This window comes from Lithobates pipiens, unplaced genomic scaffold (assembly GCF_037356315.1).
Source record: "Lithobates pipiens isolate NorthernLeopardFrog02 unplaced genomic scaffold, aLitPip1_a1.2 Scaffold_1, whole genome shotgun sequence".
NCBI classification, from domain to species: domain Eukaryota; kingdom Metazoa; phylum Chordata; class Amphibia; order Anura; family Ranidae; genus Lithobates; species Lithobates pipiens.
Window position 1 is genome coordinate 230,362,314 of NW_027507685.1, and position 16,928 is coordinate 230,379,241.

General features: G+C 48.4%; 1 long non-coding RNA gene across 1 annotated transcript; it reads right to left on the reverse strand.

The window, feature by feature from the left end:
* Positions 1–6,747: 6,747 nt before the first annotated feature.
* On the reverse strand, positions 6,748–16,841 carry LOC143984194 (uncharacterized). Its single transcript, XR_013274717.1, has 2 exons — positions 16,721–16,841; positions 6,748–12,033 (listed from the first exon to the last, which is right to left on the reverse strand). It is a non-coding gene; the product is annotated as an uncharacterized LOC143984194 (long non-coding RNA).
* Positions 16,842–16,928: the final 87 nt, after the last annotated feature.

Sequence of the window (16,928 nt, forward strand, 5' to 3'; positions counted from 1 at the left end):
TCACCTTATTAGGAGGGAGGAGGGGCAGCTGTTTGTATTCTTCCTGACCAGTGATTTCTTTCTACTAGAGGGGGTAATCAAGGCCCCCCTATCATCCCTCTGCAGTCCTCCCAGCTGGTGTTTTTTTTTAACTGGAGAGGGATGAAGGGGAGTCTCTATATCCCTGGATGGGGGCCCCCCTTATCACCCCTCCTACAGTCCTCCTAGTGGGAGTAGGGATGCCACCTGTTCAGGATTCACCCGGACAGTCTGTGTTTTAAATCGTGTCTGGGTTTCAGTCCACCTGAAACCCGGACATATTATTAAGACAGGAATGTGGCTTGGAACAGGGATTGACAGTAGGGTTTGGGGACACTGTGCATTACTAAAATGTACTGTGCGCCACTTAAGTGTCCGGGTTTGGCTTGAAGAAAAGTGGCAACCCTACAGTGCCCATGAAAGGCAGCCTGATCACACAGGGGCTGAGCTGGTGGTCCTGGGATCTGGCTGCTGGAGCTGGGCTGCTGGTCCTGATGTCTGGCTGCTGGACCCTGGGGTCCGTCTACTGGGACCAAGGGTCCAGCTGCTGGAGCTGGGCTGCTGGTCCTGGGGTCTGGCTGCTGGTTCTGGAGCCTGGGGTCTGGCTGCAACGGGGCTGGTGAGGCACCCCAGTCAGAAAATTCAGTACAGACCCCCGTCATGCAGTGCAGACCAATCTCCTGCACTACAGACTCCTCTCCCACCTCCTGCAGTACAGACACCCCTCCCGCAAAGCAGACCTCTTTCCCACAGTGCAGACCTCCCTCCCGCAGTACAGGCCTCCCTCTGTCAATACAGATCCCTCTCCCTCAGTGCAGACCCCTCTCCCTCATTGCAAATCCCCCTCCCACAGTATAGACACCTTGCCCTTAGTAGAGACCCCCCTCAGTATAGCCACCCCCTCTATCAGTAAAGACCCCTCAGTGCAGCCACCCCGCCATCAACATAAACTACCGTGACCAGACGTCCCCGATTTCCAGGGACAGTTCCTGGACTGAGGGCATGGTCTCTGGTCCCCATCATCCCAGGTTTTGTCCCCGCTTTGGGCTCGGCCTCGCTGCACTCGGCTCTTTTTTATTCTAACTCTATGTCCACTTGGATAGTGGGGATAGAACCTGGACTCACGGCGCAGGCGCCGTTCATCCTCGGCATTTTTCGGAATCTGTGTTCCTGTGTACTGCGCATGCGCAGTACGCAGCAGACACTATCCGATGGAGGACGCTATTTGACAAGACACCGGCCGTGATCCCAGAGACACATGACCACCCCCTCTCCCAGCATCCTGCCCCTCTCCTCCTACCTTTGCTGCCTCCTCCAATATACTCTCCTGGCAGTGTCAATACATAGGGGAGAGAACAGAGCACAGCGTTCCTCCCCCTCTCTCCTGTACTGAAAAGAATTATGAGAGTTGTAGTCCAGAGGGGGGGGGTTGCCTGGAGCTACAGAGTGCAATAGCCACAAGTACAAGAAGGAGGTGAGTTTCTGTTATAACATTTTAATAAGTAATTTTTCTCCTTCACTGGTGGGCACTGATAGGTGCCAATCATGGGCACTGATAGGCAGTGGAAATGATAGGCGGCACTGATAGGCACTCATGCAGTGGCACTGACAGACAGCACTTATGGGCACTAACAGGCAGTGTCACTGATAGGCGGAACTGAAAGGCAGTGGTGCTGATAGTTGGCGCTGATGGGCACTCATGCGGTGGCACTGATGGTCACTGACAGGCAGTGGCTCTGATAGGTGGCACTGACAGGCAGTGGCTCTGATAGGCACTCATGCGGTGGCACTAACAAGTGGCACTGACAGGCAGTGGCACTAATAGGTGGCATGGATGCGAACTTATGCAATGGCACTGACAGACGGCACTGATGGGCACTGATAGACACTCATGCGGTGGCACTAATAGGCGGCACTGATGGGCAGTAAAATCATTCTATAAACACATACCACATACACTTCATATATAATTTGAGGAAAATATGCTTATAAAATAGTTAACTTTTTGCCAAAAAATAATATATATATATGTCCCGTATTTCATTTTGAAAATCTGGCCATCTTAACATAGACCCTCCTAAGTGCAGACCCCCCCTCCATCAGTATAGACCCCCTAAGTGCAGACCCCCCTTCCAGCAGCATAGACCCCCCTCAGCATATACACCCCCCTCCATCAGTATAAACCCCCTCAGTGCAGACCCCCCTCCACTTTTGCTAGTAGTCACCCCTCCCATAGCACCCCCAGCATTTTTCCATGTACAAATACAATACACTGTTCAGACCTCAGAACACGTGGGATATGCACAGCGGCGTGTCCCTCCACGGACTCCTCATCCATCCTGTGTACAGTAGTGTGGGAGGAGCTGCAGTGCAGAGGGCTGGAGGGGCGGTGTGCCGATCTGAGCCGAGAGCCAGGGGAAACGTTTCGGCCACTGCCTCCACCCACCCCCCTTCTTCCCTGCTGAATTGACCAGACGAAAAAAGTACCCGTGCCCATGCTGCAGTCAAAGCAGACTGGGCACAACAGTATGGGCTGTGCCCCCTCTGCCTCAGCTCACAGCACCTTACATCCACCTGTCCCTCAGCCACAGACAGAGCGGCCGTACTCCATTCAGCCAATCGGGCTGCTCTGTCTGTGGCTGAGTGACAGGCACAGCCGGGAGATCGCCCTGCACTCGCGGGTATCCGGGAGCCTGCAGCCAAATGTGGGAGGCCCCCGCGGCTCACGGGAGACTTGAGATGTCTGCTTTATATGGTTCGTGGCCTCTATCATCACAGTGGTGTTCTATTGTAATCTTATTAGGAGTAATTTTTATTTAACCACTTGCTTACTGGGCACTTAAACCCCCCTCAGTCCCAGACCAATTTTCAGCTTTCAGCGCTGATGCACTTTGAGTGACAATTACGCGGTCATACAACACTGTACCCAAATGAAATTTTTATCATTTTTTTCCCACAAATAGAGCTTTCTTTTGGTGGTATTTAGTCACAGCTCTGAGTTTTATTTTTTGCTAAACAAACAAAAAAAAAAAAAAAAAATCATGTTTTAATAGTTTGTTCTAAAATTTTGCAAACCGGTCATTTTTCTCCTTCATTGAAGTGCGCTGATTAGGCAGCACTGATAGGCTGCATTGGTGGGCACTGATGGGCTGCATTGGTGGGCACTGATAGGCTGCACTGGTGGGCACTGATAGGCATAGTTAAGGCGGCACTAATAGGCACAGATAAGGTGGCACAGATAAGATGGGCACAGATAAGATGGCACGGATGGGTGGCACGGATGGGTACCACTGATAGATGGGACTGATGGGCACTGATAGGTGGCACTGATAGGTGGCTCTGATAGGTGGCACTGCTGGGCGGCACTGCTGGGCACTGATGGGTGGCACTGGGGTGCAGCACCTTTGAGGCAGATTGTGGGCACTGTGGGTGGCACTGTGGGTGGCACTGACGGGGGGCACTAACTTTTATTAAATTGGCACTGCAGGGGGCAGGTGGGCACTGGCAGGGGGCAGGTGAGCGCTTACATTACTGGCCGTGATCGGGACTGATGTCCCGATCACGGCCGCCGGTGATCGGCTTTTTTTTTTTCTCCTCGCGCTATCAGCGCGAGGAGGAATAATAGCCGATTACCAGCTCCGTTCTATCACATGATCAGCTGTCATTGGCTGACAGCTGATCACGTGATAAGGGGTCGGGATCGACCCCTTGCACGGATCGGTGATCAGGCGAGTCTCATGGACTCGCCGATCACAGAGCGCGCCGCGCGCGCCCCTCAGGGGGCGCGCAGGCCGCTCATACACTGGACGACGTCAATAGACGTAGTCCCGGAAATGTAGGTCCACGCTAATGCCGTCATTTGGCAATAGCGCGGTACCGAAGTGGTTAAAGTGATAGTTTGAGTGACTTCACTTAACCACTTCTGGACCGCTGCATGACGATGTATTTCCCTACTTTGGGGACAGATATAGTTGTTATGGCCGCCATAACCCCGGTATCCCTGTGTTCGGCCGGTGGTCAGGTACAAGATAAAAGTGGTCTCTGCGGCAGATTCACTGCAAAATTACTTTTATCTATGGTGGGAGAGGGAACTCCCCCCTCCCACCATGATCCAGTGCCCTCCGCCGCTTACAGGAGCCGTTGGCAGAGGCAGAGGCAATTGCGCCTGTCCCCTGGGCTGACATGGAGACGAGTGAGAGGAAGATGGCCATCCCACTCATCTCCATGACACTGCAGGGAGCGGAAGTGACATCATAACTTCACTTCCGCCCATAGCTCTTAAAGGGCCATTTTATTTTTTTTATTTTTTTTTAAATGACAAAATTATTATTATTTTTATTGCATTTTAGTGTAAATATGAGATCGGAGGTCTTTTTGACCCCAGGTTTCATATTTAAGAGGCCCTGTCATGCTTTTTTTCTATTACAAGGGATGTTTACATTTCTAGAAATAGGAATAAAAGTGACACATTTTTTAAATTTTTTTTTAAAAGTGTAAAAATTAAAAGTAAAAGGTAAAATAAATAAGAATTTTTTTTTTTAAATGCGCCCCGTTCCGCCGAAACGAACACATACGTGAGTAGTGCCCGCATATGAAAATGGTGTTCAAACCACACATATGAGGTATCGCCACGATCGGTAGAGCGAGAGCAATAATTCTAGCCCTAGAAATCCTCTGTAATGCAAAACATTCAACCGGTAGATTTTTTTAAATGTCGCCTATGGAGATTTTTAAGGGTAAAAGTTTGCCATTCCACGAGCGGGTGCAATTTTGAAGCGTGACATGTTGGGTATCAGTTTATTCGATGTAACATTATCTTTCACTATACAAAAAAATTGTGCTAACTTTACTGTTGTCTTATGGTTTAATTAAAAAAAAGTGTATTTTTTTTCCAAAAAAAGTGCGCTTGTAAGACCGCTGCGCAAATACAGTGTGACAAAGTATTGCAACGACCACCATTTTATTCTCTAGGATGTTAGAAAAGAAATGTATAAAGTATGGGGGTTCTAAGTAATTTTCTAGCAAATAAAAGTGCTTTTAACTTATAAACACCACATCTAATGCCCTGTACACACGGTCAGACATTTCAACCAAAAAAATCTATCAGATTTTTTCAGATGGATTTTAGGTGAAACTAGTCTTGCATACACACGGTCGCACAAAGTTGTAGGAAAATCCGATTGTTCTGAACGAGGTGACGTACAACGTGTACGATGGGACTACGTAGAGGCCAGTAGCCAATAGCTTTCGTCCCCAAATTTATTCTGAGCATGCGTGGTACTTTGTGCGTCGGAATTCTATACACCTGATTGGAAAAAGTCAGAACGGATTTTGTTGGAAAATTTTAGGTCCTGCTCTCAAATTGTTTCCGTCAGAAAGCCCGCTAGAGCCCACACACGATCGGATTTCCCGACAACATAATCCGATCTGACTTTTCCCGTTGGAATTTCCGACCGCGTGTACGGGGCATAAAAAAGAGGCCCGGTCTTAAAGTGGTTAAATGATTTGCATTTCTAATATTCTTTTTAATTTTTGTCATTACTTTATCTATTATGTTGATTGATTTATTGTATTGCTGCCCATCACAGAAGGTTCACACATAAGATATAGAAAGTTTATTTATCATTTAGGGGAGCGCTGTACCAATCTTTACACTAAACCAAAAAGACTATTTCATTTATTTTTAATATTCAAAGCAAGCTCCCCCATCCATCCATGTCTCTATCTATGCTTTATTTTGTTGAGAAATCACTTTGAAAAATATCCCCCTTAGCATTTCTGTCCGTCACCAAGGGCAATGATTCATGTAACATTTACTTCCTGGATTCCATCTGCCTTTAGCTCAGGCCTGCATGCAGGAGTGTGTGCTTAGTTGGGAAAAACCCTCTTCCCCTCCTGAAGTCTGATATTATTTGCCAAGGCAAGAAACCAGGAAGCAATTGAAGAAATGTAAAAAAAGAAAAAGTTTAAAACAAGTAAATATGGTATACTTTTCTATTTACTAAGACTAGCAGCATGGGGATTAAAAATAATGTTGATTGATTATCTTGATTAACTGAGACATGTACACACTATAGACGGATGTGCTTTATTCATATTTCATATCTGAGGTTTACAATCACTTTCCGTGGTCTACAAATCTCACCTTGCTAGCAGTGCAGATGGAGGAATCCATCACTGCTGATCATTGCATATAAACAAATCAGGCTTAAAGTGGTTGTAAAGTCAGAAGATTTTTTATTTTAATGCATTCTATGCATTAAGATAAAAATCCTTCTGTGTGCCGCAGCCCCCCCTAATACTAACCTGAGCCCATCTCGATCCAGCGATGTTGCAGGAGAGTCCCAGTTGCCCGGGACTCTCCCTCCTCATTGGCTGAGACAGCAGTGTGGCGCCATTGGCTCCCACTGCTGTCAATCAAAGTCAATGAGGAGATTGTGTGGGGCTGAAAAGCAGCTCCGTGTCTGAATGGACACACAGAGCAGCAGCTCGGGTGCCCCCATAGAAAGCTGCTTGCTGTGGGGACACTCAGCAGGAAGGAGGGGCCAGGAGAGCCCGTGGGGGACCAGAGAAGTGGAGGATGGGGGTTGCTGTGTGCAAAACCATTCCACAGAGCAGGTAAGTATAACATATTTGTTATTTTTAAAAGAAAAAAAAATGGAGATTTTAGTATTACTTTAAATAGTTTTATTTTAATAATAGGGCAAATTAATCCACTGACAAGAGATATAAAGATATATATTTTTATTATTTCTTGAAATTAAAATATATACAAGAACCTATAATAAAAATCACAAAGCCGTGTTCTTTCCACACATTTTCCTGTTTTCCCACTTAAGAAAGTTGCATATCTTCATTCTTCCAGCAGTGGCGGCGAGAAGTCCTTCCATTATACTGAAGGGGTATCCCATGAGCACCATCCAGTTCTGTAATACTAAAGAAGAGCTTATTCACATCATGTCCATTGATCTGCATTTTGCGGCACACCTCCACACATGTATAATACAGCAGGGCCCACAGGAAACTATTGTATTCTATGTTCACACCATGCATGTGTGTTGTTGTGCAGTAAACCAGGGCCATCTTTAAGGCAGGGCAAAAGGGGCAGATGCCCTGGGTCCTGTCATTGTTTTTGGGCCAAAAGCAGCTGTCCCATACTTGCCAAATATCTCAGTTTAAATTCCCTTTCTCAGTTTAAAACTTCCCCTGAAGTTTTAGTCCTGTGCTGTGTCCCGATATCTCAGTGTGAAGTCCTGGAACTAATGCTGCCCAGCTTTGCCCTATTGTTGTGTACAGATGACTTACCTGCAGACCCTGTGTTTACATGTAAAAGTGGCGGCATTACTAAGTATATAGCTGCGGCTAGTGGCATTAATATGTAAATAAAGGTGTCAGTCATATGTATATCATGCTCCCCTGCAGTGAGGAGATGATGTGCTGTAACCTCTAACAACCATTCAGTGAGCAGTATTAATGTACAGTAATCTCTCCAGGAACCAATTAACAAGCAGAAATCATTTACTGTAACCTCTAGCAAATAATCAGTAAACCGTAATGTGTGCTGTAACCTCTAGCAACCAGTCATTAAGCAGTAATGATATGCTGTAACCACTGGCAACCAATCGCAATTGCTGCCTGATCTGATAGAGTAAACTGACTTTAAGTCTAGCTACTATTTATTGTATGTCTCAGAGCAGGTGGAGAGTGAAATTGCATGTGGGTGGGGAAAATGTTTACCCAGGGTCCAATCAATATTAAAGACATCCCTGCAGTAAACGCACACGGTGTGAAGAAGCTCTGTGCCTGTTCACACATAGTACGGTGACTGGCATTTTCTGCACTGGAAGAACGGCAGTCACACAATTGTTATCTATGTGCCCCCATGTGCTCTGCAGCCTGGAGCCGCTGTATAATGCAGACATGCTGCACTGTATGGTACGGCACAGGAAGGCACTACATGTTACTGTACAGAAGCTGATCACACTGTACTACTCTATGGTGACATCAATGACTTGTCCCTTTGTGCGCTTCACATAAAGTTCACACAAAAAAAAGGGGGAAAAAAAGAGCCATGTGATGCGGTAGAACGTGCATTGCTCCGCCTCCTACCGCTGGCTCACTGTGACCAGAATGGACAGCTGCCTGCACACTAAACCGCTCCAGTTTGATGTGTGGGCAGTGTGAACAGACCCCCAATAATCACAATAAAATATCCGGCTTCCTGTTGCTAATTATAGTTGGACAATCACACTCTTTTTTGCAAGACGATAAAAAATAAATAAAACAAATCCGGCCTCTTCCTCGCTTTATAGCCGGCCAAATCACGCTACTTTATTGCAAAAAGTGACACTAAACTCTGGTTTACAAAAAAGAAATGTTCTGTTCAGGTATGCGTTGTTAAAGCGTTTGTTACCTCAGCACTTCATATTCCTGATATGTGCCCGCTGTACCATCTACTTGTATGAGAAAGTCTCCTGTTCTCTTTGTATTGCCTCCTTTGTGTGAAATCCCCGGTGTTCCTGCCAGACCCTCTGCTTTCCTATTAAATAACTGACCACACTAAGCTGGAGCCAGCATGGTCAGTTCTCTAGCTATAATGGGAACTTGGTGTGCTGTCCTCCAATGATCAGACTTGTCCTGACACCCCTGCTTCACAGCCATTCACTGGGAAGCTCAGTGTGATGCTGCTTCTCCTCCCTTCAACTCTTATAAGGAAACATTATAAATACCTTCCCCTCCGAGCTTTATACCTATAGAAAAATGTTTTGCCTTTCATTTCTATTTTAACCACTTAACCACTTAAAGTGGTTGTAAACCCTTACAAACCACTTTGACCTACAGGTAAGCCTAGATTAAGGCTTACCTGTAGATCCAAGAAATATCTCCCAAACCTATACGATTTAGGAGATATTTACCCAAAGACAGCCAGTGCTGTCTACGGCGCATGCGCCGTAGACATCGGTGCGCAGGCGCACTGGGCAGGCCACAAATCGCTGCAATATGCCGCGAGTGTCCGCTCCCGTGCACATGCGCAGGAGTGACGTCATTGCGGCTCCGGCGAATCACAGCGCCGGAGCAGGGAGACCCACCAAGAAGATGGACGCTCGGAACTATAGGGGACAGCGGTGACTTCGCTGGCTCCTGTGTCAGGTAAGTGACACATAATGGACTACTATGCGATGCATAGTAGTCCATTATGCTTTACCTTTGCAGGCAATCAAAGAGGAAGTAAACCCATCAGGTTTTACTTCCTCTTTAACAATCGGCCCACAGCCGAATGATGGCTACAGGGCGCCTCCACCCGCGATCTACAGGCCCCATCGGGGTGAAAGTACTCCTTTGCGGTTGAAATTTGTCTTGGAGCCTCCACCCGCGACCTCGAGGTCACATCACGGTGAAGGCACTCCTTTTTGGTTGTAATTGTCTAGGAGCCTCTACCCGTGAGCTCGAGGCCACGTCGGGATGAAGGGACTCCTTTTCGGTGGTAATTGCCTGGGAGCCCCCACCCGCGATCTAGAGGCTACGTTAGGGTGAAGGGACTCCCTTTCGGTGGTAATTGCCTGGGAGCCTTCACCCACGATCTAGAGGCCGTGTCGGGGTTAAGGGACTCCTTTTTGGTAGTAGCCTGGAGCCTCCACCCGCGATCTACAGGCCCCATCGGGGTGAAAGTACTCCTTTGCGGTTGAAATTTGTCTTGGAGCCTCCACCCGCAACCTCGAGGTCACGTCACGGTGAAGGCACTCCTTTTTGGTTGTAATTGTCTAGGAGCCTCCACCCGTGAGCTCGAGGCCACGTTGGGGTGAAGGCTCTCCTTTTCGGTGGTAAATTGCCTGGGAGCCCCCACCTGCGATCTAGAGGCTACGTTAGGGTGAAGGGACTCCCTTTTGGTGGTAATTGCCTGGGAGCCTCCACCCACGATCTAGAGGCCGTGTTGGGGTGAAGGGACTCCTTTTCGGTAGTAGTAGCCTGGAGCCTCCACCCGCGATCTAGAGGCCCCATCGGGGTGAAAGGACTCCCTTTCAGGTGGTTATTTGTCTTGAAGCCTCCACCCGTGAGCTCATGGCCACGTCAGGGTGAAGGGTCTCTTTTTCGGTGATAATTGTCTTTAGTATATTCTTTTTCCAGCTATTATCTACTATATAAAATGCAGCGCTGTCAAAAGAAATCTTTTAGTGAAGATCTCAGGAGTCACCCCCAAGGATGAAAGTAAAAGATATTGGTGGCAATCCCCAGAGTCACCTCTTGGGATGGGTGTTAAACTAGTGACTAGCAGCAGGCGTGTTCTCATGCTCCATGTGCAGAGCCCGCCAGGATGTCGGCACAGCGCTGCGCTAATCACAGGCAGTGAGACATTTCCTGATCTCTGCAGCCGCACACCGGGACAATGTCTCACTGCCTGTGATTAGCGCAGCGCTGTGCCGACTTCCTGGCGGGCTCTGCACGTGGAGCATGCGAACATGCCTGAGCTCATTCTTACTTACCACAGGTGGTGGGCACACATGCCGTATAGTGGTGGGTTAAATGAGCCTTTAAGCCATCCACTCCGGTGGATCTTAACTGAGAAATGATGGTGTAATGGTGAACCTCGACCACATCTGCAGCAGCAACCGGTGGGAGACTGGCACCAAAAATCCCGACAGGTAGACATCCCTACATGGGAATCATAAAAAAACAATAAAAGAAAAAGGGCCTCCAGATAGTGCATGAATCCAAGTGAAAAAAGATTTTAAAAAAAATAAATTAAAAATGTACAATGACCAATCATGATGGGTACATAAAGTGATCACATAAAAAATGGCGTGGTAACGAGAGCACAATAGGCCAGCAACCCGACATATTTTGGACAATAGTCCAGCTACTGGGGCATGTGCCCTTTTTTTTATTTTTTTTTTTTTATTTTTTTTCAGATTGCTGGCCTATTGTGCTCTCTTTACCACGCCATTTTTTATTCTAATGATTTTTATTGAAAATGTACTCATTATAACACACTTCCATTTCACTTCGTGAAGAATTATGAAAGAAAAGAATAGGCAAAACAACAACTATAACAATAAAGGAAAAATAATAAATGAAGCTGCAAAGTAGCGACCGCCCCGTGAAGACTTACCACGCCATTTTTTATGTGATCACTTTATGTACCCATCATGATTGGTCATTGTAAATTTTTATTATTTTTTTAAATAAAACAAAAATCTTTTTTTCACTTGGATTCATACACTGTCCCTTTTCTTTTATTGTTTTTTTTTTTTCACGATTTTAAACCCTGACTGGATGGTATTGGGGGGTATCGCAGACCATTCCAGCTGGTGATCGCCTTCCCATGTAGGGACATCTACCTGTCGGCATTTTTGGTGCCAGTCTCCCATTGGTTTCACTAAAGTTTTCTTTTCACAGCGCTGCATTTTATAGTTTTCATTGTATTACACAATCTACTATGTTGTTGATGTTACCTGCTGGTCCATTATTTCACCACATTTATATGCAGGAAATGTAAAAAAAGAACATACATATTGGTATACTGTACTTTACCCCATGCTGTTTTTGAGGCCTGTAATAAGACAAAGGTGGTACATTAGTTTATAAACCAGCGGATGCCCAGATTTCGACGAAGCCTTATCCGATGACGAATCTGCAAGGCAGGGTCTTGGTATGGTGAAGTCAGGGCTCGGCAGAGAGGACAAGTTGCTGTTTGCAGAAGCCATCTGTAAATACAATCAGAATGGAAAGTATGAGAACATGGTAATGTTCTGGTGGTCTCTCCATTATACTCACAGAGGCAAATGGAGCAGGTAGGCTGCTCCACTGCCGGTGGTCTCGGTGGTGCTGGGTGGTGTTCTGCAGCTCTGTCTCCGGGAGAACGGCTCCGGTTGTTTTCTGCCTCCTCCCGTCTCCTCCGAAGTTGTCCTCTTGTCCGGTGAGCAACTGGAGACTCTCCTCCCTCCTGACGGGATCGCCTTCCACGGGACAGACAGCGGGAAGCTCGTGGCATGGTGGTGGTGAGTGATGCTGGTGTGCCTGGAAAAAACTAAAAACGTTAAATACTAATAATACTTATATATACAATAAAGATAAAAATATATTTGAATAAAAAAGCTAATAATCCCAGGAGACACAATCTGACGATGTGACTCGGTCAGCTCCCAGTGCAGGAATGTTTTGAAACAACTGCAGTCTGGTTTGAACCGGTTTGCAGCCCACTGTGACATCACACACCTCATACCAACTGCCACTTTTCTAGTATGAAAACTTTGACTGGGAATACCTCGGTCATGTAACACTGTAGCCAAATACATTTTATATCATTTCATAGATTTTACATATAATTAAACTGTACTATGGTCATTTTAATGGCTGGGTATGCTGGGCATAATTCTCTGTATCTGTTCTTATTCTGTTTGTGTGGACCCTGCGCAGTACCACTTCTCTTGTCCCGTATTCTGGGTGTTTTTTCCAGTATCATACTTACCTAGGTGGATGCTGCATCTGTCCCCCGGCCCCTCTACATGGAGAACTGAGCGATCGAAAAACTGTCGATCCCTTGGTTCTGACAGCTCAGTGAGCAGAGAGCTGCAGACTGTCGGTCACCGCTCTCTGCTCTGCCCCCTCCTCACTCTCTGGAGCGCTGGGCTGTGGAGGGGGTGGAGTGGTCAGCTCAGGATCTCTGCGGCTCACTGAGAGGCTGATCCGGGTGTTGGTCCAGGGACCTGGTGGATCCCAACTTCCATTGTTGTGATGACACGGGTTGCCGGATCGACTTCTGTGACATGTCACAGGAGTGCAAAACGAGCTTTGGTTGTACTTCTCCTTTAGGCTGGGTTCACACTGCTGCGATGCGGGAATGCTGCGAATCTACTGCGGGTTCCCGCATCACATGCCTCCCGGCGGCAGTTCACACTGCCCTATGCGAACTGCTGGGAGTGTCAGTGAAAAGTTAATGGTACCTCCAAATCAGTTCGCATATCGCAGTGCGATCTGCAAACTCGGACAGGAATCGGATCGCATGGTGTGAACACCCATGCGATCCGATTCTGCTGCGGACCAAAAAAAGGGTCCTGTGCGAGTTTGGGCTGGATGCGATGCGAATTCAGCCATACTATCTGTATGGCTGAAATCACATCGCACAGAGATCGCATGTGATTTGCAGTGCGATCCGATCTTGTACACCGCAGCAGTGTGAACCCAGCCTTAACCCCTTGCCACCCAGGCCAATTCTGACATTTCTCTCCTTCATGTAAAAGTCATCATCTTTTTTTTCTTGCTAGAAAATTACATAGAATCCCCAAACATTATAGATTTTTTTTTAGCAGAGATCATAGAGAATACAATGGCGGTCATTGCAACTTCTTATCTAACAGTATTTATCAACCGTGTTTTTTTTTTGGAAAAAAATAGTTTCATGCTTTAAAAAACATAACATTAAAGTTAGCCAATTTTTTTTTTTTTTGCATAATGTGAAAGATGAAGTTGTGCCGAGTAACATATACAACATACCTAACATATCATGCTTCAAAATAGTACACGCTCGTGGAGTGGTGACAAACCTCGGTACTTTAAAATCCCCATATGCGACGCTTAAAATTTTTTTACTGGTTACATGCTTTGAGTTACAGAGGAGGTCTAGGGCTAGAATTATTGCTCTCGCTCTAGTGTTCGCGGCGACACCTCACATGTGTGGTTTTAACACCGTTTTCATATGTGGGTGGGACTTGCGTATGCGTTCACTTCTGCGTGTGAGCACATGGGGACTGGGGCGCTTTAACATTTTTTCTATTTTGTTAATTTTACTTTATATTTTTTTCGTTTGACACTTTAAAAAAAAAACATTTTTGATCACTTTTATTCATATTACAAGGAATGTAAACATCCCTTATAATAGGAATATGGCATGACCGGTCCTCTTTACAATGAGATATGTTGTCAATAAGACCCCACATCTCACCTCTAGGCTGGGACAGCTGAAATAAAAAAAACGATCTCAGCTTCCCAGCCGAGGCGGCGCTGTTTGAATGCAGAGGCCGAGCGTGATGTCATAACATCGCACCCAGCCTCTAAACGATCATAGACTCCGGTGACTATCTGGTCCGCCGGAAATCTCTATGTTAAAGATCCGGGCCCGACGGGTTTGTTTTCCGCAGCGGTAAGTCGGTAGAAGCACAGGAGGGTGGCGGGAGGGGGGACGCCCCCTCTCACCACCCATAAGAACGATCAAGCGGCCGAGTAAGTACACTGAGGTAAATCAGGGTTCCCAGAGCACCCTTTATATCACAGTTCCCCTTTACACCAGAGGCCACAGTGTTCCCCCTTACATCAGAGTCCTCACCGTGCATCGGAGTACTCAGTGTTCCCCCTTAAATCAGGGTACCCAGAGCATCCCTTATGTTAGAGTCCCCAGAGTTCTCCCTTATATCAGAGGCTGCAGAGTCCCCCCCTTACAGTGTAAGGGAACTCTGTGGATTCAGATGTAAAGGGGGAACTGTGTCCCCAATGGGTAGTGTGTGCCCTCCTGGCAGGGATCTCTGTGCCCCCATTGGGTAGTGTGCGCTCCCCAGGTGTGGATGTCTGTGCCCCACTTGGTAGTGTGTGTGCCCCCAGGTGGGGATACCTGTGCCCCCTGGCAGGGATCCCTGTGCCCCATTGGGTAGTGTGTGCCAGTGTTGCCAGATTACCAAACTGAAATTTACTGGCACGACACCCAAAATTTACTGGCAAAGCCAAAGTTCTACTGGTATTTTAAAAAAGTTACAAAATTACAGTTTTAATTGCAAATTTCAGTATTTAGGCTACAAACAAGTACACTATCTGAATAGCAATGCAATTTAAAATGGAAGTAAACCCTTCCAAACAACTTTGACTTACAGGTAAGCCTAGATTAAGGCTTACCTGTAGGTCCAAGTAATATCTCCTAAACCTATATGGTTTAGGAGATATTTGCCCGAAAATGGGCACCGCTGTCTACGGCGCATGCGCCGTAGACAGCGGCGCGCATGCGCACTAAATGCGGCAAGTCCAAGAATGGATTTGCCAAATTTGTCGACTCCCGTGCGCATGCGCGGGAGTGACGTCATCGCGGCCTCGCCGTATGACAGCGGCGGAGCTGCGAGGCGCGACTCCCGTGCGCATGCGCGGGAGTGACGTCATCGCGGCTTCGCCGCTGTCATTGGTCGGAGCTGCGAGACGCCACCAGCAAGATGGACGCGGTGGACTACAGGGATCAGCGGCGACTTCGCTGGCTCCTGTGTCAGGTAAGTGACACATAATGAGCTACTATGCGATGCATAGTAGTCCATTATGCTTTACCTTTGCAGGGAAAAAAAGAGGAAGTAAACCCATCAGGGTTTACTTCCTCTTTAAGGTTCAATATAAAAATAGTCCATCAGATTTTGTTCACCATCTCCTCCTGCCCCCTCACCTCCTGCCACCATCACCACCTCCTTCTGCCACCACCAGCTCCTCCTGTCACCTCCTTCCCCAACCACTCAGAGTGTGACATGTAATATAATGTAATGTGAAGTTCTGTCTCACAGGCAGCTCTGTACACATTGCTTGGATGCAGCCCAGGCAGATCTCTGCAGACAGCAGGCATGGAGGGGGGAGGGGCTACACAAACACTGCATGGGGGATGCCGTCCCTTTTCTATAGGAATTTGGGGAAAAGATTAGAACTAGGCAGAGGAGGAGGGGTCCCCTGTCAGGTGGGGTGATCTGGGCCCCTGTTGGCGGGGTGTTCGGGGACCCCTGTCAGTGGGGTCAGGTGTTCGGGGCCCCTGTCGGGTGGTGTGTTCGGGGCCCCTGTCGGCGGGGTGTTCGGGGACCCCTGTCGGGTGGGGTGTTCGGGGACCCCTGTCGGGTGGGGTGTTCGGGGACCCCTGTCGGGTGGGGTGTTCGGGGACCCCTGTCGGGTGGGGTGTTTAGGACCCCGAACACACCACCTGACAAGGGCCCCCCATCAGTGGGGTCAGGTGATTGGGGCCCCTGTCAGTGGTGTGTTCGGGGGCCCCTGTCGGGTACGGTGTTTGGGGGGCCCTGTCCGATAGGGTGTTCGGGGGGGCCCTGTCGAGTAGGGTGTTCGGGGGCCCCTGTCGAGTAGGGTGTTCGGGGGGCCCCTGTCGAGTAGGGTGTTCGGGGGGCCCCTGTCGAGTAGGGTGTTCGGGGGGCCCCTGTCGAGTAGGGTGTTCGGGGGGCCCCTGTCGAGTAGGGTGTTCGGGGGCCCCTGTCGAGTAGGGTGTTCGGGGGCCCCTGTCGGATAGGGTGTTCGGGGGCCCCTGTCGGATAGGGTGTTCGGGGGCCCATGTCGGGTGGGCTGTTCGGGGGCCCCTGTCAGGTGGGCTGTTCGGGGGCCCCTGTCAGTGGGGTGTTTGGGTCCCCTGTCGGATAGGGTGTTCGGGGGCCCCTGTCGGGTGGTGTGTTCGGGGGCCCCTGTCGGGTGGTGTGTTCAGGGGCCCTGTCGGCAGGGTCAGATGTTGGGGGTCCCTGTCAGTGGGGTGTTGGGGGCCCCTGTCGGCGGGGTCAGGTGTTGGGGGCCCCTGTCAGTGGGATTTTGGGGCCCCTGGGATCTCTAATGGCAGCTCTGATGCTGAGTAAATCCTCAGGATGAGAAAGGAGGAGAGAAAACACTGACAGTACAAGCCGCGCCCCTTCACTATTGTCCCCGCCCCCCCACACATCCCGACTACTAAGGTGAAATCACGGATAATGACACTTACTATATCTCCGATGAAAAAGCTGTGCCTGTAATCTCCAAAAAATGCGCTGTATGGCGCTGTTCCTCCTCTGTGACGAGAGCCGATAAGACGCCTTCAACACACAGAAGAAAATGGCGCCGGTCGGCCTGGTGAGATCGTTATATGCCCGCCCCCTCCGCCAATCAGAGTAAGCCCGCCCCCTCCGCCAATCAGAGTAAGCCCGCCCCCT